The 21,492-nt window shown below is 43.0% G+C and overlaps 1 protein-coding gene across 3 annotated transcripts in view; it reads right to left on the bottom strand.

Moving 5' to 3' along the window:
• The window catches only part of Frmd6 (FERM domain containing 6), a 74,500-nt gene extending 53,304 nt beyond the window's left edge, over positions 1 to 21,196 (bottom strand). For 2 of the 3 annotated variants that reach the window (XM_029484601.1, XM_021179383.2), the window contains exon 1: positions 21,098 to 21,196. The gene's annotated coding sequence lies outside the window, so the exon portion shown is untranslated. The other variant, XM_029484602.1, reaches the window with a different exon arrangement.
• Between the last annotated feature and the right edge of the window lie 296 nt (positions 21,197 to 21,492).

Below are 21,492 nucleotides of genomic sequence, written 5' to 3'. Positions count from 1 at the left end.
CTCTTGCTCATAGCCTCAGAACCATTTCATCTGAGTCAGAAGCAAAGCCTTTCGAATGCTTTAAGTAAAAGCATGCATCTTGCCAGCACAGCGGCATACACCTTTAGTCCCAGCACTTGAGAATCAAAGGCAGGCAGATCTTTGTGAGTTTGAAGCCAGCCCAAGCTACCTATTTAGTTCTACAATGGCCAGACCTACAGAGAGAGACCCTGTCTCAAAAGAACCAAAAATAAGAAAAGTACTCGATCCAGTGAGGGCTCAGTGGATAAAAGAGCTTCATGCACAAACCTGAGTTCAATCCTAGCATCCCAGAGTGGAAGGAGGGAACCTATTCCTGAAGCCTACTCCCACGCTGACCACTAGACAAGAATCATGGTCGTGCGCACACAGAGCACAAATAATTTTTTAAAAAATAAATTAAAAAGGAAATAAGGCCAGGTAGTGGTAGCCCATGGCCTTTAGTCTCAGTACTTGGGAGGCAGATGCAGGCAGATCTCTGTGAGTTCCAGGCTAGCCTGGTCTACAGAGCAAGTTCCAGGATAGCCAGAGCTATACAGAAAAACCCTGTCTCAAAAAATCAAAACAAAATCCACCCTTACCCCCCAAAACCCAGGACAACCTATACCTACTCTAAGCCTATAGCACAGTGAATATTCAGTCTTACGTCAATGTCAAGTTCCTGGTTTTGAAAGCATATATAGCTATGAGATTTTTATTTTCTCCTAGTGGAGAGGCTATCAAAGGGTTCCACAATGGAACTACTCTTTGGAATTTATTGTAGTTCTCAAATTATTTAAAAGTAAAAAATTTAAACTTTGCAGTGTTTTTTTTTTCTTTACAAAAATTAACAAATGAATCCAAAATTAGCAAAAAAAATTTTTTTTGAAAACAAACTAGGTCTTACTATCTCATTCATAGAATTGTTATAAAAGATACAATATCCAAAAGTATAATATGGGCCTAAGGATGGGTATATAGGTCAATGGAACTGCACAAAATCAGAAATATTCAACAGAACAGAATAAAGAATGCAGGACTAAAACCTGTATAAAGTTATCTAACTTTTGACAAGAGTGCTCAAGTAATTTAATGGGGAATACATTTTTATCAACAGTATTGAAACTACATGGAAAAAAATTATCATTGTCCTGATACAGAAGCTAACTTTTGATGAGTTATAGATCTAAACTTAAAAAAGATAAATTCCTGGAACTTATAGAAAATGTTTGGACCTTTGTGACATTCTTAGAACACCCCAAAACAAGAATAATAAAACCAAAACAACAACAAAACCTTCACAGAACTTTGTCCTTTGAACCGTCACCTTAAAGATAAAGAAATCTTCAAACTGGAAAAAAATTGAACATCTGCTTCAAAACAAGCCTAAAAAATATAACACAGATAGCTCTTGTAACTAAACAAAACCGGCAGCTTTAAAAAACTATACCAATAAATCTGAAGAGTTACTGCAGCTCAGACACATGCTTGAGATGATGGTCTGCATCACTGGTCACTAGGAAGACGAATAAAAGCCATGGTGAGTCACCCTGCGTACACATAGAACTGAGAAGACCAACAGTACCAAGACTCAATGAGAATTCGGAGCAAGAACTCTTGGTCATTGCTGATAGGCCTGAAATGGCACAAAACAATTAGACGGTTTCTATTAAGGTTGCATATCTGTATAACGTGCAAATAAGACAGGAAAAGAATGTGGATATTCACGGTATCTTTATCATGGCTCCAAAATGAAACAATGCAAATATCCTACATCAGCAGGGGAATGGATGAGCCAGCAGTGAGAAGCTGAATGCCCCCAAGAAGGCAAAAGGAACTACTGTATGGGCAACATATTCAAAGCAGTAAGAACTTTGTCTTAAAAAAAAATCACTCACAAACATGTTCACCAAAATCCCTAACAAAGCTTGATATCCCTCAAACACACTACACTAAATGACAGAAGAAACCATGTATAAAAGCAAGGTGAAAAAAGGAATTGGGCGGGGGAAGGGGGAGGGTTAGTTAAAATGGGGCCACAGTAAACATTTGGTCCTGACAAAGATATTCTATATTTTATATTTTAGTTGTCTTGTTGGTTACATGAGTGACTACATTTGCCAAAGCTCAATTATCCACTTAAATTTTGTAAACATTATTTTTCATGCATGTAATTTGTCATAGGAAAGTTAAAATGTTTAAAAATGAATTTACATCTGCTAGTGTTTATATGTTAAGTAGCAGTTATTAACTCAAACCTCTTGTTATATGTGAAATGTATGAATGGATATAATGTAAAATCAGTTCAACTGGTAAAGGAAATGCAGGAAGTTATGGTGAAGTCAAGGCCACTTCACGTCAAGAGCCATCTAAGAAAGGCCAAGGCTAGAAGGTGACCTTCCTGGAGATCATCTTTGTCCATCCTGGCCCATCATCTTTGCATGGTCTGTAATGGATGAGCTCTGAGAGGCAAGGCCCCAAGAGTTCATCTCAGGATTGCTTCTTACAACTGATATGCCTTTCCTGTCACTATTGCATAGTGTAAGGATTCCTGGGCATTAGCCTACCCTATTGAGCAGACTTCCTGCAGATCAACATAAAGATGAACTTTCATGAATTAATACTGTTTAAATGAATTAATGATTTTATAGAAATTCCTGATTTGATTCAAATGATTTTAGGAAGAAAGTTTTGAGAGATGGTTTTAGCTGTTTTGCTAGAAAGATGTAATAAAGTTAGAATCACTAATAGAATGTTTCCACTACTCATAATAATAAGTAAAGGTTGCATAATAAGAAATACAATGAGCTTTTATAATTACACTAAAAAGAGAAATAGGCTTGGGATAGATTTGTTTTTAAGGAAAAACATTTAGGTCTAAGGATAAAGCCACAAGTATGTACTATAAGGCATGTAAAATAATAAGACCATGTTAAAAACTGTTGCTTTGAACTTATAATAAGCTTACAGAATGAAACACTGCTTTGAACTTGGTTATTGATACTTTTCTGTAGCTCCCCTTTTATGGAACATTTTATCTATGAGGTGTTCTTACACAGAGAGATTTTTGCCTAAAAGCTATAAAAAGGCTGAAAGCAATAAAGTGGTGAAGCCATTTTCCACTTTAACCAGTGTATGTGTGTGCGCACGCACGTGCGCATTTGTGTATGTTCTCTGTGTGAGTAACTTCTTTCCTTTCCTTTCTTTCCTCTTCTCTCTGGTTCAAAAAGAGTCAGCAAGCTCCAAGTTTCTTGCCTGGCCAGTGAGAGACTTCTGGCTGACTCTGATTCGCCAGAGAAAGGAGCATTAGCAATACATCCTTTTCATAATTCTACAGTGTTTATTTAAGTATTAAGAGTCAAGTTTTTTAGTGCTTATTGAAGCACAGAGCAGTGACAAAGAAATTATCTTTTATCTGTTCAGAATTCTTGCAGTTAAGTTTCCCCAGTGCTTATTTAAGCACAAAGAGTTAAAGAAGCCAGCAGTTTTCAGCCATGGAATAAGCAAGAGTATTAAGTTTACAGAAGCCATGAGCTTCTAGCCCCCCAGTCCAGTTAGCAAATATTACAAGGTTGGAGATGTTCAGTGTTTTGTCCAACACTGGGTTCCACGTCAGCTCAGCACCCCAAAAGGCGGGACACCAGCAACTTCATAAAACAAATACTCAAAAGTTACCACCGTGCAAGACTTCTGAATAGGTGACAGGTACTTTCTTTTCAAACAAAACCAGGAGAGCTGTATCACTGTGTACGTTTGCTTTCCTTTACTTTCTGGCTGACCTGTGCTAGGCTCATCTCTGAATTTCAGCAAAATCTCTGGCACACAAACAAATGTTGAGAGGAGCCATCGATGTTCTCATTCTCAAAGTGATCTGGGAGCGAGTGTCCCATAAAAGGTATGTGGCAGAAATACTTCCACAGAACAGTACTTAAATGATCTCATGGCTTCATAGCCTTCTGCAGCCTAGTTTTAATGAAGTTGTAGAGAGTAGATCACGTCCCTGAACTTAATGTCTAATCCTTAAATGTAGAATCATTTCAAAACACTTTTCACTTTTTTAGTCAGTTCAGTAAAGTAACAAGTAACAGCTGCATTCAACAAAGGATCCACAGTGTACATTTTTACACAGGGCTTTGCTTTTTGTGGTTAAAGGTCAATGATCTGGAATTCTGTGTCAACTTGAAGCCGTTGTGAAAAGCAGAAAACTGTGTGAAAAGGTGGGCCTCAGTTAGACTGAAATAAAACTCTGGCAAAATCAACACGCGCTAGAAAAAAAGTTGCTTGTATCTGGCAGAAACTAAAATTGACTTTTTTAAGGTACCAAAAGGACTTGGAAGGTTGAGGCAGGATTGTGGCATGTTAGAGGCTAGCTCTAAGTAGAGTAGTGCTTTCAGGCCTGCCAAGGCTATGCAGTGAGGACCTACCTCAAAATAAATAAATAAAATAAATGAGAGAGAGAGAGAGAGAGAGAGAGAGAGAGAGAGAGAGAGAGAGAGAGAGAGAGAATATGTAGGAATAAAAGTGTTGTGCTCATTTTTTCATATACTGCAATTATTTTATCAAACACAGTGAGTAGTGGTAGGACAGTGCGGTTCTTAAAAGAGTACTGAGCTCCTCTGTTGACACTGACTGCACAAGATAAAGGCGTCCAGTCATTTAACCCCTCAAAGGTCTGTTTTACAGCTGTTTTGTTTGTCTAACTAGAAGTCTTCAGGCTCAGTTCTCAGAGTCTTCAGGGAATTTAAGCATTAAATAGGTATCTTGCTCCTAAGGAGTTGTATTTTGCTTCCAGATCAATTTCTAGGTTCCCAGCTTTTGTGAGTTCTCACTCATGCTGGGGTGGGCTTTGAGGATTCAGCTGTCTTCGAGACATTTCTGCTCCTGCGAGTAACCCCTATAAAATTCATTGGTTCACCAAGTTGAGCTTTGGTGGTGTGTGGGCACTTTGGTCTCTCGTGGGTTCTGTATCTGAGGTGAGGAGACGTGTGTTGCATCTCCCCAGGAAAAGTTTTGTCCCGCAACATCCCTAATCTCATATATTCCAATATACCCGATCTTACTTTGAGAAATCACAAGTAATTTCTCTTGTTAGCCTCTATTGGTAAGTCATAAATGCTCAGCCTCTACTTAGGGTCTTTTGAATATTTAAGGAACAAATTTTCTATTTTTTTTCCAATGCCAATATTAAGAGCTGAATATGTATTGTTGTTACAAGACCACAGATTTTACTCATATGTCAGACTTAGGATAAAACACACTCTCTGTAGTTGTTTGTGTCACTTATGGGTCAGTAGGTCACATGGTGACTTGCTAAAGGTGTAAACCCAAATGCTAGTTGAATGACCTTACACTGCTCAGAAGGAATAAATTCCCAGTGACAATGCTGGACATGAGTCAAGACCCTGCTGTGCTCCAGGTGGCAGGGAAGGAGCCAAGAAGGAGAGGAGAGGATCTATCTGTTGTCAAGTTGCTTGCTGCCTACCTGCAAAGCCACAAAAACCTCCCAACAATATCACTGTGCACCACCAGAAAACACATGTAGGAATCACCACCACACCATTTCACGACGACTGGGGTGCCCCAAACGCAGTTTAGCTGGCTCCAAGGCAGCACACCCAAGGCCTCAAACAAAATTTCACAGCCTTTCCAATCTCTTAGGCAATTTAAAATACTATTTCAATGTCTATTCAACAACAACAAAAAAACTGGTTATACGTTGTGATGGTCTGTATACGCTTGGCTCCGGGAGTAGCACTGTTAGGAGGTATGGCCTTGCTGGAGTGGGTGTGTCACTGAGAGAGTGGCTTTAGGATCTTCCTAGTTGCTTGCCTAGTCACCTGGAACTCTCAGCTCCTTCAGTCCCATGGTTGCCTGGATGCTGCTATACTCCTGCCTTGATGATAATGGACTGAATCTCTGAACCTGTAAGCCAGCCCCAACTAAATGTTGTCCTTTGTAAGAGTTGCTTTGGTCATGGTATCTGTTCACAGCAGTAAAACCCTATCTAAGCAGGCATTAAAACGTATTGATTTAGATCTCTCTCTGTACCATCCTCATTCCCAAGCTCCTAACACCGTACTTCTCAGGAAGCAGGCCTACTTAAGAGCACACAGGGTATTGATAAAGGCAATTTTCTACTCTATCTGAGTCACTTCCATTAGTTTTCTGGACCAGGTTTTACTCTGTGACTTCATGGAAATTTCTCTTTTAATGTTTCTCTAGGCACCTGTAAAAGCAAATAATTCAGTGAGTTACAAATCGTCTAAATGTCCTTTTTCTGATGTCTGAAATGAACTTTTGTGATTAGAAAGGCTTCATTTTAAACATATTCAATTAGAATTTACTGTAAATTTTAGGCACTAGACATTTGTGTGTGTGTGTGGGGGGGGAACTGTTCCTTAATTTGATTTTTGAAAAAATATTTTTAATGTTACATTTGAAAATCTTGGGTTTGTATGAAGTAGTACACTTAAAAATGTTATTTAAAAAAAATCACCTTCTATGAGTAACTTGAATTCCTTAAAAAAGATGTCAAACTGGTCCCCTGAAGCTGACTTTAATTTACTATGAAAACATTAACTTTAACACTGCATTCACATAGGTTTCGTTAAGCAGAGAATTCTCTTCTCATTGGAAGACAACCATGAGCAATTTCCGGTTGTGGTGAAGGAATAAACACAAACACAGAGATGGTTGTGCACCCTCCCCACACATCAGACTTCACATCAGCTGATTCCTCTCCATGGGTCTCATCATTTCCCAAAGAAATCAGATGGGGAAAACACTGGCACTCTTCAGTTACCAGTTTGGACTCACTAAATAAAGGTGCCACCCATGCCTCATGGGGGAGGGGCGCTCACTTCTCTTTATTTCTCTCATCTCAGAAAGAACAGTCCTTACTGTCAATGTCTTTGAAATAATATTCATCAAAATAAGTTACTTTGCAAATTAGCTGTCTTACATTTTCAGCCTAATTTTCTTTTTGTCTTTCATTCGATCTTCAAAAAGAGAAAGAATCACCAAACAAATTCTGGAGTCGTAAAGTGTTAACACTGCTGCAATGACAACAGCCTAAGAAATCTCTTTGGAAATTTGTTTTTCCTTCTTTAAACATTCAAACCCCACCCCCTGGTTCTGACAGTTACAGGAATTACATCTTCATGAAATTTTCTCCCAAAGTCTATGTTTTTATATTCTGATTATTTTAAGGTCTGCTGTAAGATCTCACTGTATCCTTTTTTTCTTTTACTGCTTTGTTTTGAAGATGACAGGGTTTCTCTGTGTAGCTCTGGCTGTCCTGAGACTCGATATGTAGACCAGGCTGGCCTGGAACTCAGAGATCCTCCTGCCTCTGCCTCCAGGTGCTGGGATTAAAGGTGTGTATCAGTAGGTACAGGCTGAAACTTGTGAGTTCAAGGTTAACCTGGCACACATAGTGAATTCTAGGCCAGCCAGGAAAACACAGTGAGACCCTGTCTTAAAAAAAAAAAAAAAAAAAAAAAAAAAAAGGAGCTGGGCAGTGGTGGCGCACAGAGTGAGTTCTGGGAACTGCACAGAGAACCCCTGTCTTGAAAAACCAAAAACCAAAAACCAAAACAAAAAACCTCAGGAGGCAGAGGCAGGTGGATCTTTGAGTTTGAGACCAGCCTGGTCTACAGGGAGAGTTCTAGGATAGCCAGGGCTACACAGAGAAACTCTGTCTTGAAAAACCAACCAACCAACCAAATAAATAAATAAATAATCAATCAATCAATCTTATCTTTCTTGCTAGAAAGTAAGATTTTTTAGGAGTAGGCACCATAATGTACACATTATTCATCAAATGGATGAAAACTTTAGACTTGGGCTGGAGAGATGGCTCAGTGGTTAAAAGCACTGATTGTTCTTCCAGAGGTCCTGAGTTCAATTCCCAGCAACCACATGGTGGCTCACAACCATCTGTAATGGGGTCCGATGCACTCTTCTGGTGTGTGTCTGAAGACATCTACAGTGTACTCGTATAAATAAAAATAAATAAATTTTAAAAAAAAGAAGAAGAAAACGTTAGACTTGTGACAGTGTTCATCATTAAGATGAAGCATAGCCCCGCCCCCCCCCCAGATTTTAGGCAGTGTGACTCATTTATCTGGAAACACCACACACTGACACAGTAGAACATGGAAGGTGGCTGAAGGGTCAGTGAATGGATTCCCAGCAGACTATGCAGAGGCTATGACAAAGGACAGGGAATAACATATCTAGAAAGTACAATTTGAGGGAGATTTTACAGTAGGCTGTTTTCTAGTTCTATGCCATCAGCGTAATTATAGAGTACTACATACCAGAAGCTAAATCAAAACAGCTAATCTAGTAAATTTAAAATAAAATGTCTTGGTGCTAGTAAATCATATGGTCATTGCTGTCAAAAAATGAACAGAGGTGGGGGTGAGTGGGGTTGATGCATGGGAAGATGACTGGACGAAGTGGCAGGTGCCGGGTTTCAGCTGTGAGGAGCAACAGCACAGAGCCCAGATTCTGGAGAGACCCAGAAGAGAGAGCTGCATGGAGTTAATGTGTCAGACAGGATGACGAGGAGGGCCATTTAACTAGACCTCTGACGTTCTGAAGTGACACCAGCAAGAAGTAACTAGTTAGAGCACCCGCCCAGCAGGCGCACAGCCTCAGGGATGGAGCAGGCGGCAGTGGAAAGCAGCAACTCAAGGCCAGCTGGTGTGGACACTGGCTCTCTGCTGGGCCCCGTGGGGCTTGCCACACAAAGAAGGAAACTCTTACGCTCTGCCAACAGGCCACTGCCAGGATTTCTGACTTCTCAAGGGAAAGCATAAAATAAAAAATTTTTTAAATGCTAAATTTCCCAAATTTTAGATGTTGGCAAATAAAAGTGTTTAAAGCTAAATTATGTCTACAGCCAGTCTTGCTGGTGGGCCTCAGGCATGCAGCTTTGGTTTGGCATGAAAAATCCCACACCAGGAAATCTGGAGAGCATCCTACAGTCCCTGACAGAAGAGACCTAGCCTAACAGTGATTTCGAAATCTGCTTAAAGTTCGGCACCCACCGTGGAAAATACTGCACTGCGGAATCCTTCCACACTGGCCTTGTGTGTTCCTCTGTTACAAGTCAATTATAACCACTTCACTAACTGCAGAGTGACTTGTAAGCTTCAGCTGAAAAAACATGCAAAATGCTAATAAAAAAAAGTGTCGACCGAGCAGAAGCTAAGAGAATGTTGACATTAGATGCCTACGCCACAGTCCACTAGGAATAGGCTATAATCAGTGGTGCTCCACTGCTCAAAAAACCATGTGCCGTCGCCCACTGCCAACGAGAAATCTTTGCCCTTTCCAGCATTTCTCTACGATTAGTGACTTTCTAAAGAATCTTTTATTACCAAACAATATTCAAATACGTGTAACCAAGTCTTAACTCTCCCAATCATTCTTAAGCTTTTAATGCTCCAAAAACAATCCTTGCACATTCAAAGCCTAAGTATTAGTATTTAATAAGCTTAGAGAAAGAAAAGATAATTAGTATCAGAGACGTGGTTATTCACTTTGATGACAGTATTATATAAAATCAGCATTATAATTCAAAGATAATTCCAGGAAGGGAAAATTCTTGGTGTTCAATTATGATATAAAATACAGAATTATAAAAATTGCTTAATCACATGCTTAGAAATAAGGATCATCATGAAAACCATTAACAAAATATAGAATAAACACTACAGAGAAGTTTATTATTTGTCTTGGCTCTTGAGAACCCATACCCCGAATCCACTCTGTGAATGAGGACTTCCAGGCTGGTGGGTTCTATGCACAGCCTGGATACCCCAAACCTACCACCATCTCAGAAAATGCCACCTGAAAACACACAGCTCTTTTTCTATAAAAGGACTCAGATATGGAACTCAAGAATAGACTGTTTGGCAGATAAATCAGTGTCATATAAAGTGCTTTCAGCATAGTCTTTAGTCAGAGACATCCAACTTTCGACGTCAGAGCTGCATCAGAATGGTTTTCCTATTTCAGTAAGTAGACGACCTACAATCTCAAACCAGACAATCACTAACCATAAGAGGGGAGCACTGAGCCCTCGCGGCTTCCAACAATCCGATTTCTGAAATCCTCCCCCATGTTAAAATATATACACAACCAATATTAAATGTTGTGTAAGCCACAGAATTACAAACAATAGTTATCTCATGTAAAGTTTTCATTTTCTCGAGGCCCTCTCCAACTGGTTTTTGTCCATGCCCCTACTACTACCACAGCTTCTGCCTTGGGCTAGAATGACTTCAAGAGTCCAAAGAATGACTCTCCAGTCTTACCCCACTTGACCTCAGACCTCAGAGTAATGTGTAACACCACTCACTCACTCTCTTTTTCTCTTTTCTTTTCTTCTCTTTTCTTCTCTCTCTCTCTCCCTCTCTCCCTTTCTTTTTTTCTTTCTTTCTTTCTTTCTTTCTTTTTTTATTAGATATTTTCTTCATTTACATTTCAAATGCTATCCCGAAAGTCCCCTATACCCTCCCCCTGGCCTGCTCCCCAATCCACCCACTCCCACTTCCTGGCCCTGGTATTCCCCTGTACTGGGGCATGTGATCTTTGAAAGACCAAGAGTCTCTCCTCCCATTGATGGCCTACTAGGCCATCCTCTGCTACATATGCAGCTAGAGACACAGCTCTTGTGGGGGGTACTGGTTAGTTCATATTATTGTTCCTCGTATAGGGTTGCAGACTCCTTCAGCTCCTTGGGTACTTTCTCTAGCTCCTTCATTGGGGGCCCTGTGTTCCATCCAATAGATGACTGTGAGCACCCACTTCTGTATTTGCCAGGTACTGGCATAGCCTCACAAGAGACAGCTATATCAGGGTCCTCTCAGCAAAATCTTGCAGGCATATGCAATAGTGTCTGGGTTTGGTGGTTGTATATGGGATGGATCCCCGGGTGGGGCAGTCTCTGGATGGTCCTTCCTTCCGTCTCAGCTCCAAGCTCTGTCTTCACGAGTATTCCCAGCTATCCTTCTGGTAGCTTGTTCTAAATTCCAATCTGTTGATAAAGTGTCCTAACATTGATCCTACACATCACCATAAACAAAAAAACAATTCAGTTCCTCTGCCCATGGTGTGGTCAATGGTGTCAGTAACAATATCAATACTCAATGAAGGACCCACTCCTTTGGAAATATGTGTGTAAGATCTTTGGCTTAATGCTATCTTGGACTGTTTCTTTTCTTCTCTACCAACTATAAATACTTATCTGCCCTAAGGCTTGGTTCGTGGGTCTTTCTCTGTCTACACAAGTTATTGGATCTATATCATGTCAGCAATTGCCAAACACTCTGGACTCCAGAGTCACATACAGCCGACCGTTCGTTTCTTCAGCTTCTCCACTTGGAAGTCAGACACTACTCAGAACAGCTTCCGGGAATCCTGCCCATCTGGGGCACTGGCACAAGGAAGCAAAAGGCTTTGGTGTGAGCCTGACTGCCTGATCTCAGGGCTTAGATGGTCAGACCACTACTGTTTCTTACAGATTTCTTGCCTGTTTCTCCCCAGATGGATTACTAACAACAGCTGCAAACTGGCACCCTATTTCTACCTCTGACAACTCCTGCATCTTCTGCCCCCCTCTAGCTGGCACTCCTATCAAGTCATAAGCACCCTCTCTGTTCAAAACACTCACAGCTCCCTTACTTCACTTAGAGTAAAAACCAGAGTCCTTCTAATGGCCTGGGCAAGCCCTACCTGATGAGTCACCGAGCTCTCCGACTTCCTCTTCTCTTCTTCTTGCTCACCATTCTCAGACTCTGTCCACCTGAGCCTGCTCCATCCATCCTCCCCACTCTCTGCTGGAATGACTTGTTCAGACCTTCTGCATGGTTCTCACCAACTCACGTTTCCAATCTTGCTAAATTACACTGTAGATAATCTGAGGGGGTTTGTTGTTGTTTACTGTAAAAACTGATATACAATAAAATGTTCCAAACTTTGGCTTTTGGTGTTTCCTGGGCTGGTGATATTTAGGACAAGTCTCCTGATACTGACTGAGCAGGGCAAATGATCCCAAGACCCCTCCCACAGTCTCCCCAGCACTGTGCTGTTCAGTCAGTCAGGTGCATTTAAGCACACTTTCAACTCCCAGCATTACCGACTCAGTACGAAATTACTAGACATAAGCCCAACAACAGTGTCCTTACCTCAGCGGGAATGTCCCCATCTCCCTGGACCATCATCTCTCCTGTCCCTTGACCTCCTTTTGTTTCATACTCATGACCTTCTTCTAGCACATACAATGTACTCTATTACTGTTCATTCCTAATTACAAACACGTTTGTTCACTTACACATCTCTGGGGCCTACAACACAAACTGGCATATGCTGGCTGCGTTTTATGTTAGATGAACAACTGAATTTAAGCATTCGCCATTTTAACTTAGTTTCCTTGTAATACTTGAAGCTTTTCCCACATCCCCAGGAAGTTCCTGAAGATGGAGTGCCGACTGGCTTCCTACCCATTACTGGCACAGCACCGCTCGTTATCTGATAACTGAGGCTTGAAACATCTAATCCCCTTCCATGTGCATGTATCTCACTGCCCAGGTGGACTCTGGCAGGAGCTGCAGCCCCCAACCTCCCCCCCCCCCCCCCCCCCCCCCGGCACAGTTCGGAACACTTCATAAAGCCTGGCCTCTGTTGGGCTCAGTCTACACTTCTCAAGTGTTCAGTTTATCCAAGTCTGAGGTTTTCAGAGTGCGGAGACAGGAACAGGCCATGTGAGGTAGCACCTCTCACTCCCAAGGAGCAGATGAGAAAGATACAGCATGAGTCCTGCTGGCCCATAGCTGCGCTTGTAATTATGCTGTTTAGATGTAAATGCATCTTCCCAATGTGCTTAAGCGAAGTTCCTCTTGGCTTAAATATTCCCTCTGAAACTTTCGGACTATTAATTTCCTCTGAATGAATAGTTTTAAAAATCTTAAACTTTGGGCCCAATAACAGAAAGTCATTAAGGGTTTGACTCACAGTATATAAACTGGGGGTGTGTGCATGCATGTATATGTATTAAACAACTGTTCATCCCAGTAATGGGGCTTTCTTTAAAGGGGCTCATGGGAAATTCTGCAGGGTGTATGAACAGAAACCAGGGTCCTCTGCCACTCTTAAGTTTGAAAGTACTTTACCCAATATGAGTGACCATAAAGAGGTTATTTTTAATATGTGGATTTACTGTTTGATATCTGTAAAGGCAAATCCCATTAGAAGGAGGTAGGGGAACTTCTTTCCATCAATTAGTGATCAGTGGGAAAGGCCGGCTGCCCCTTCTGCAGCACAAACTGCCCAATATTTTAATGGATATCACTAGGTTTTGTTGCCTGCTTTTCCTGAGAAGAAAATCCGATGAACTAGCAGTAAACAACCTCTAAAAAGCCTATTTATCTTCCCATATGTAGTTTCCTCTTGATAACAGCTAAAACCACTTGACCGCTTACTGTATGTCCAAAGCCAGGCTGGTTGTCTTGCATGCACCATTTCATGTACCGATCACGAGAACCCTGTGGGGCAGGTAATCTTTCTATCACCCATCATTTTACAGAAGAGAAGGAAATGCAAAGCGCAGGTGATTTCTCCTGTTACCCAATGGAGAACAGCAGAGCATGGATGCCAGGGAGTGACTCTGAGGCTACCCAGCGGAATCTGGGTCAGCATACTAGAGACACACAGTCGTGATGACAGCCTGCTGTGGAGTCTGCCTGGTGCCTACCTATCAGCCAATGAATGAATGAATGAATGAATGAAGAAAATTTGGTCCCTGACAACCCCCCCCCCAAGTGTATGTGTTAGTTAATCATAAAGTAAGTCATTTGCATGTTAATGAAAGGAATTTGGACATTACTGTATTAAATGAGATTAAGCCAAAGTCAGAAAGACATATACCACATTTTCTCTAATACATGGTCCCTAGATGTCATAAACATGTATGAAATTCTTATGTGTCTGTGACATAAAGAGAGAAGCAATAATAGTTGGATAAAGGAAGGGCATGAGGGGGAGGGGTGAATATAAGACAAATCACGTGACACACTTGAATGGAAATATCTTTTGAAACCTATCACTGCGTAAAAAAAAAATGCTAACTTAAAAAAAAAAAAAAAAGTCCTCATCAGCCAGCCAGAGGTGGCATACACCTTTATAATCCCAGCATTCAGGAGGCAGAGGCAGATCTCTGAGTTTGAGGCCAGCCTAGTCTACAGAGTTCCAGGACAGCCAGGGTTGTACAGTGTCTTGGAAGAAAGAAACAAACAAACAAGACCCCTCATCTTACCTCCCTGCCTCTTTAACCCACTGCTCAAGCTATCATGACTTCCTCTTGTGAGTTTACTGGGCACCCGTCAGAGGCTACAGATCTCTGGTCAGTGTATCTGAACATTCCCAAGACTACGCACGATTACGCTGTGCTGCTGAGAGCATCCCAAAAGGGCCGAGGATGACGTGCTCTCATCTAAACTTTCTGTAATTTTACCATCTGTATCACTACCTTTTTCATGGGCCTAAACTGAAATGTAATACTTCGCCTGGAACCATGAAAATGTCCTCTACTCTTCAGGGAGACATGGCATGAAAGAGAGAGAGAGAGAGAGAGAGAGAGAGAGAGAGAGAGAGAGAGAGAGAGAGAGAGAGAACCCATAGTTCCCAAGCTCTTGGTTTCATCACTGGGTCTCTTCTGGTTAAGCGCTTCCCGGGAGGCCGCAGCACTCAACATCAGAATCTCAACACTGGTTTTGGTGAAGACTGGATGGTTCTGAGGATATTTATTTGCTGGGGGAGAAGATGCAGAGAAAAGTAAACTGCAGAGAGTGGGGAAAAGCATAAACAGGGGAAACAGCAGCAAATTAAAAGGTCCTCAACAGGGCTACAGAGAGAGATGGCTCAGAGGTTAAGAGCACTGGCTGTATGTAATTCCAGAGGACTGGGGTTCAATTCCTAATACCCACGTGGTAACTCACAATTGTCTGTAACTCTTGTTTCAGGGGGATCGGACACCCTCGCACAAACATACATGCAGTCAAATCACCAATGTACATAAAATAAAATAAAAATAAATACATGATTTTAAAGACAGTCCTCAAGATACCCACTCAGCATTTACAACCCAACATCTCACTGGCCAGCCTCGACAGGAGGAAGACGAGATGGATGGAGAAGGGGGAAGAGAGAACTCCCAACAGCTCAGGGTGGAGAACAGCAGTGGAGGGGGAGAGAGGAACTGAGACTTGACCTTGCTACAGATCCATTTTGACTGACAGGTCGGACCATCTGAGCAGACACACAGCAGTGTGGAGTGAATCAGAACAGGGCAATCACCCTCTAGGCACTGAGCCTCCAGGCAGATGAGAATGAGAAGGACGGGGCTCCAGCCCCGTGTTCTCCCCAGCAGGGCAGAGCCTGCACTGGTCTGGGCAGCAGCCCATCTATTTAGCTGCTGGCTGGACTACACCAGGTCTGGAGAAGCTCACATGGTCCTTAGGTTGAGAAGAGGTATGAGTCATTCCACCTCTAAAAAACCGATGGTTAGCTGATTGGTCACCTAAGGCCCCTTTCCCTATCTTTGATGCTTAGCTTAAGTGTGGCCACGGTCTGGCTGACACGATTCGAACTGTAACCCATAAACCTTGAGCTCCACGTTGAACCTGCAGTGTGGCTGCTGCTCCTGCCCTTCTCATCCTTCCATATCCTATTTTTAAGTTATTTCTGTTGCCTTTAATGTTAAGATTATGCTCTCAATTCTGAAGTACTCAAATTTCTTTGGAGTCATCAGAAAATTAGTCACTACGTATCATCCCACACTATCCAAGTGTCTGTCAGTAGAATTCGGAGACAGACATACTAACCACCAACGCTTACACCAATCTCTATGTATAACGGGACACTGTTGGGCTAAAGAAGACACACCACGCAACCCTCCAAAGGGAAACAAGAAACCCAAGCAACCTATATGTAATTGCATTTAGATGAAATCTAAGAACAGATTAAAACTAACCTATTAGATAAGAAATTGGACTGGTGATCATCCTTGGCCCAGACAGCTTTGTGCCAGGTGATTCTGAGTTGTGCATTTCTCCGAACATATATAGTAAGCGAGCAACAGATTCAAAGAAATAAGGACCAAAAGGACCAGCAAGGACCAAAAGGTGTGAAAGAAAGCCAGCCAGCCACTGAAACTGGGCAACACATGCTGTTTCCTGTGGGGAGAATATTAATTACATTTCTATTAATGTGACCAGAGAGCCAGCTCCTGAGTTTGCTTTACTTTAGGGAAGACTTTCTCTCTCCCATGAGGCCATGGCTGTGTGCTAATATAAAACATCATTTTCTATAAATCACAAGATTGCTGGAAAGCATCTGAGAATAATTCACGAAGGATACTCTGCATCTAAATTGACACTTTTGATCAGAATCTTGCCCCGTGGGTACATGATAAATACAGTCACCTGGTTAATGCCTGAATCCCTACTGTCTTACTATTCGAACTCTGCCTCAGTGGGCATGCAGACTGGGGAAAAGAAAGGTAAGAAATGCTGAGCTAGAGACAAAGTCAGGGAAGCCCCAGGTAAACATTGCCTTCTCTTCCTCAGGACTCTATAGCTGGTTCATCTGTGAATTTGTTTCAACACATTTTTCTCTTCCTGGAGCAACAGAGCCAGCTGTCAGATCAATTTCTTTTTCTTTTTTTCTCCTCAGTGTTCTGTAATCTTTCTTTGATCAATTTGATATACTGCACCATGGCTCCACTCGATGCATACAAAGAGTGGCCATATACAAACTTGCACCAGAAGTAATTACACTACTAAATCATGGAACATAATGAGATGTGCAGAGTGCCTACTTCCACCCCAAACCTAATCATGTCAGCATTACTGAAGCACCCTTTGGTCCCAGTTTTTATCAAGTATGTATTAATAGCTTTCTAAAATGCTACTGGCCAATTAAATGTCTGTATAATCATTAGCACTTACACACAAAAGTTTCCATTCTTTAACAGGAGATGTGGCTGGGTGGGGGTGAGCAATAATGACAGTCAGCCCATACACACCACTTAACAGCAAACTGGTGAATCAACATTAAGGGAGTCAAGGTTTCCAGGACAACAATCAATTGCCAGCTCATTCCAGGCACTATACAGACCCCTAGGCACATCAATTCCGAATCTGCCCTTTGCCCAGCTAGAAAGATATTCTTTTAATTTCTATTTTCAGATAAAAAGTTCTTCCTACTTCAGCATTGATTTTTCACTATTTATCCTTCTAAGTTTAAATTTTCCAAGTAACCCAGTGCTCAATATTCTGCTACCTAGTTCCTCTCAAATTATTCCTTTAATTTGTTTCTTCTTACTTACATAGATCAGCAAAGCCCTTCCCCAGGACAACGGGCAAACTGAAAAGCCCTCTCAACTCTCCCCTATCCAAAGCTTGGCCAGAGAAGCCGGCATTACCACTTTTCCTGCTCAGCTTTGGAGAAGATGGGTTTTAATTAAAATTTCACTATTCATAAAACACCTTCACAGAAACCATGTTTCACACATAACCAGAACATAGCAAAGTTACCAAATGTGTTGTTATGTAGTCAAACAAAAGTCAGAGCTGGTGGCTCACACCTTTCATCCTAGTATCCTAGAACTAGGAGGCAGAGGCAGGTGGATCTCTTTGAGTCTGAGGCTAGCCTGGTCTACACAGGACAAGCCAGAGAGCTATATAGTGAGACCCCCTCTCAACAAAACAAAACAAACTAAAGACAAAACCAAAAACAAGAACAAAACAAGCCCCACAATCATACAAAGACTTCCTAAAAACAGAAGGTTGGAAATGTCAGTCACAGCTCTCTTAACCCGGGTGTGAGGAGTACGGATGGATTGGTTAAAAAATGTATCAGTGTGGACCGGTGTGGCTGTCGGTGTGGCGGTGGGCATCTTTAACCCAAGCACAGAGGAAGCAGAGGTAGGCAGTTCTCTTCCAGTTCAAGGCTACCATGGTCTACACAGTGAGTTCTAGGCCCAGGGCTGTTGCACAGAGGAACCCTGACTCTCGGAAAACAATCATTCAATTTTCTCATTTAACCTGTGCTTGTCTAGAGTAAGGAGGGGGCAGAGGGTTGAGGTTAATCAAACAACAAAATACACTTGAAGCCACAAACTCTTACAGCTGAATTCTATTGAAGACTGTAAACACCTGAAATTTGTTTGTCCTCTGCCCCAACTCCCGTTAAAAAAAGAAAAGAAAAGCTAGACTCAAATAACTAAAACCAACCCTCTTTAAGGCTAGTTACCCTAAAGGGTATATACCTCCTGCAGAAAGGGTATATATCTCTTACATGCAGAAACAGACTCCATGTACTACACTAGGTCACTCTGAGGCTCAATTAGGAATAACAGGAAAATAGCCCTCTCTGCGTATGTCCAGAAAGCTCTCTAGTCTTGAGAGGATTTAAAATAACATTAAAGCGACGTTGGAGAAAGCCCATGAAATTCAGACTTCAATTCAGAAACAGGCCTATGGGATAATTTGTGGATGCCATCTGGGATCCAGACAGCCTCATCAACAAAAGGCAAACTTGTTGAGATCATCCAAACCTACAATTCACATACATTTCTACATCTGGACTGAATTAATCTCTTCTTGGTACTGGCTTTCATGTAATAAAATAATTGTTTGCAGGTTTTATTTAAAAAAAAGAAAAAGAAAGAAAACACGGCTTTAGAAATCAAAACGTTAAACATCCAAGTTGAAAACTACAAAGAATTCCTTTATCAGAAAGTTAGTTGTGAGGCAGGAGTCATTTACACAGAACTCTTAAAAACTGAGGACTCAGTCCAAAACAATTCTATTTGAAACCTGCATTCCAAGCAACTGCCACAAAAGGCTACATAGCCCATTATGTCATAAGTTCTGAAAGCCAAAAGCTTTATAAGCATAGTTAAATGTGGAATGGTCTCCAACAGCCCCCAATTCAGCCAACCCAGTTGAATGGCAGATTTTTTAAAAACCTGTATAGCATACTAGCATTTTGTTTTAAAAGGAGGGCTTCCAGCCTGCCCGTGTTGCTTTCGGGTATTTTCCTGTAAAGCTCGGGGTATCTCAAATCTACACCCTCAGACTGTGTATCTGAAACTGATGTCTTAACTCCTGCTAACCCCAAAAAGGAAGCAATGGGAAAGACAGAAAGATTTCCTGGCTCAAAATGTTTTGAGCCCTACAAGAACTGCGACTGTGTCAGATCGCAGGTATTTCTGTAAGCCACTCAAAGCTGGTAGGTGGGCAGGGAAAGGGGAGGTAGTTCTTATTACAGTCAGTGCGCTTTCTGGAGAAGATATCCTGCAGATAACTTGATATAGGATATCCCCTGGGGGACCCTCTCCATCCAATAATCTACCAGAGGTCTCCTTTACTATAAAATATTAAGCCAGTATGTTTATAAACATACCCTCCCCTTAAAACCCTCACATTTCCATGTCAACCACTCCAGTTGTGGAGTATTCTCATTTTTAAGGTAAAACTATAATTTCTCAAAACCACACCCAAGGAAAATGATTAGGTGCTAGAAGTTTTACTACAAAGGACCGAAGCAAAAGGCATCTGTTTTCCTGCTCCTTTCTGCTCTCTTCCCCTCCCCCACTCTCCATCCTGCAAGCCATTTGTAGGTCTTGGCTGTTACAACTTTCTACAGCACTTTCAACACTCTAGATTCGGGATAAGAGAAAACAAACAAACAAAAACTTTTTTTGTCCTTTCAACAAAGTCGGGCCTAAATTTATGCACTGCTCTTAAGAAAACTCAAAAGTCACAGGCCTTTTAAATGACAGATGTATTACGGAAAATTTTCCCCACAGAGTTTTTGATGCTGTGAAATATCAACTCTCTGAAACCACAGAAAGGAAATGACTTACATTCTTGGAAAATGAAGCCACTAGCAGTTTTCTCCAAAAGCATTCTCTAATCCTCAAACTACACATTGTGGCAACAAGGGGTATTTCGTGCAAAAACTAAATGTAGGTGGATGCTTCGAAGACTGGTAAACAAACACCACTCGGTCCAAAGAAAGGGGGGAATCATGCGTGGAAAATCTGGCAAGGTACGCTTTCCCTTCCACGTTCAAACGCGCCGAGAATCCTTGCACAAGTTTTCCTTCCTCGCTGTGGGCACTACACAGCTCCCGGGGTGCAATGCTAGCAAAACAGACTGGCCACTTATATAAATAAATAAACAAATCCCCAAAAGGTGTAAGGGGGCCACTGAGCCAGAATTTCTTCCGACACTAGCCACACAACTGTACGATCTGAAAATTGTTCCAGCTTTTATCTCAACTTTAAGTGTGCTTGCTTTGACAGCTTTCCATCCATACCTGCCTTTAAGAAAGCGCTCCACCATTAGGCTAAGCCATTCTAGAACTCCAAGTGTTGTTTAAATCCTGTAGACTTCACTTGGGTGGCCCCGAGCTGTCCATATCCCCGCTTTCCCGGAGGGGAGGCTAGTGGTCTCCTTTACCTGGTCGTGTTAAGTTCCTCCAGAAACCAAAATTCTGCAGGCCGCACCCGGGACTCGTGTGTCCCCAAGGCCCCCTTCAGGGTTTCCCACACTAGGCACTGGCGGGGATACCGGACAGACGCGCTGGGGTGCTTTCCCGAAGTGGGCTGCCCGGCCTGCGCGCACAACAGGCAATACCGTACATCGCTCGGGTACGCGGGACTCCCGGCTGGTCCCAGCTAGTCACGGACGGGGCGCTACAGGCAGGCACTCCTCGAGCCAGAGTCTCGGAGATCGGGGCGCAGGAACGCAGAGCCCAGCCCCCTAGCTCCGCGCTTCCCTCGCGGCCGAGGCTGCCCGGGGGCCCCGGGCCTCCCGCCCCAGCGTGGGCGAGCTCCAACTCGCGGAGAGGCGACCTGCCCGCCCGGTGCCCGACGCCCAGAGCCCCGTGAGAAAGAAGAAAGACGCCGAGAGCGGCAAAGCCGGGAATCACACTTTAGACCAGCAGGGGGCACAGCGGCGGCCAGGGCGCGCCGTCCCAGAAAGGGGGCCAGCAGGCCGGCGCCCGCTCCCGCGCGTACCTCCAAAGTCGACAGCGCCAGGCATCCGACTCACAACCGGCGTCTGCTCCAGCGGCGCCGAGCCTACTCGCAGCTCCCAGCACTCCTGCCGCCGCCAGACCAACGCTGCAGCTGCCCCGCCCCCCGCCCACGCCTTCCGCTCCGCCCCCTCGAGTTCACGCCCACGGCCCGCCCGAGACACGCCCTCCTTGCCCGAGGCCCCGCCCCGCCCCGAATTGGAGGCGGAGACCGAGCAGCGGAAGAAGCAGAAAGCTGGGGCGATCGCGGCTGCACGTGGAGCGCTGCCCTCCCCGCCCCGCTCCGCCCAGGACCCAACCAAAAGTCCTGCGGAGGGGTGAAGAGACCCAGGGACCAAGGGACGCGGGTGACATCGGATAACCGAGTCGGGCTCAAGT

The sequence above is a fragment of the Mus caroli genome, chromosome 12 (assembly GCF_900094665.2).
Source record: "Mus caroli chromosome 12, CAROLI_EIJ_v1.1, whole genome shotgun sequence".
NCBI lineage: Eukaryota > Metazoa > Chordata > Mammalia > Rodentia > Muridae > Mus > Mus caroli.
The sequence above is the reverse complement of the archived record's forward strand: the minus strand, read 5'-3'. Positions and strand labels throughout refer to the sequence as shown.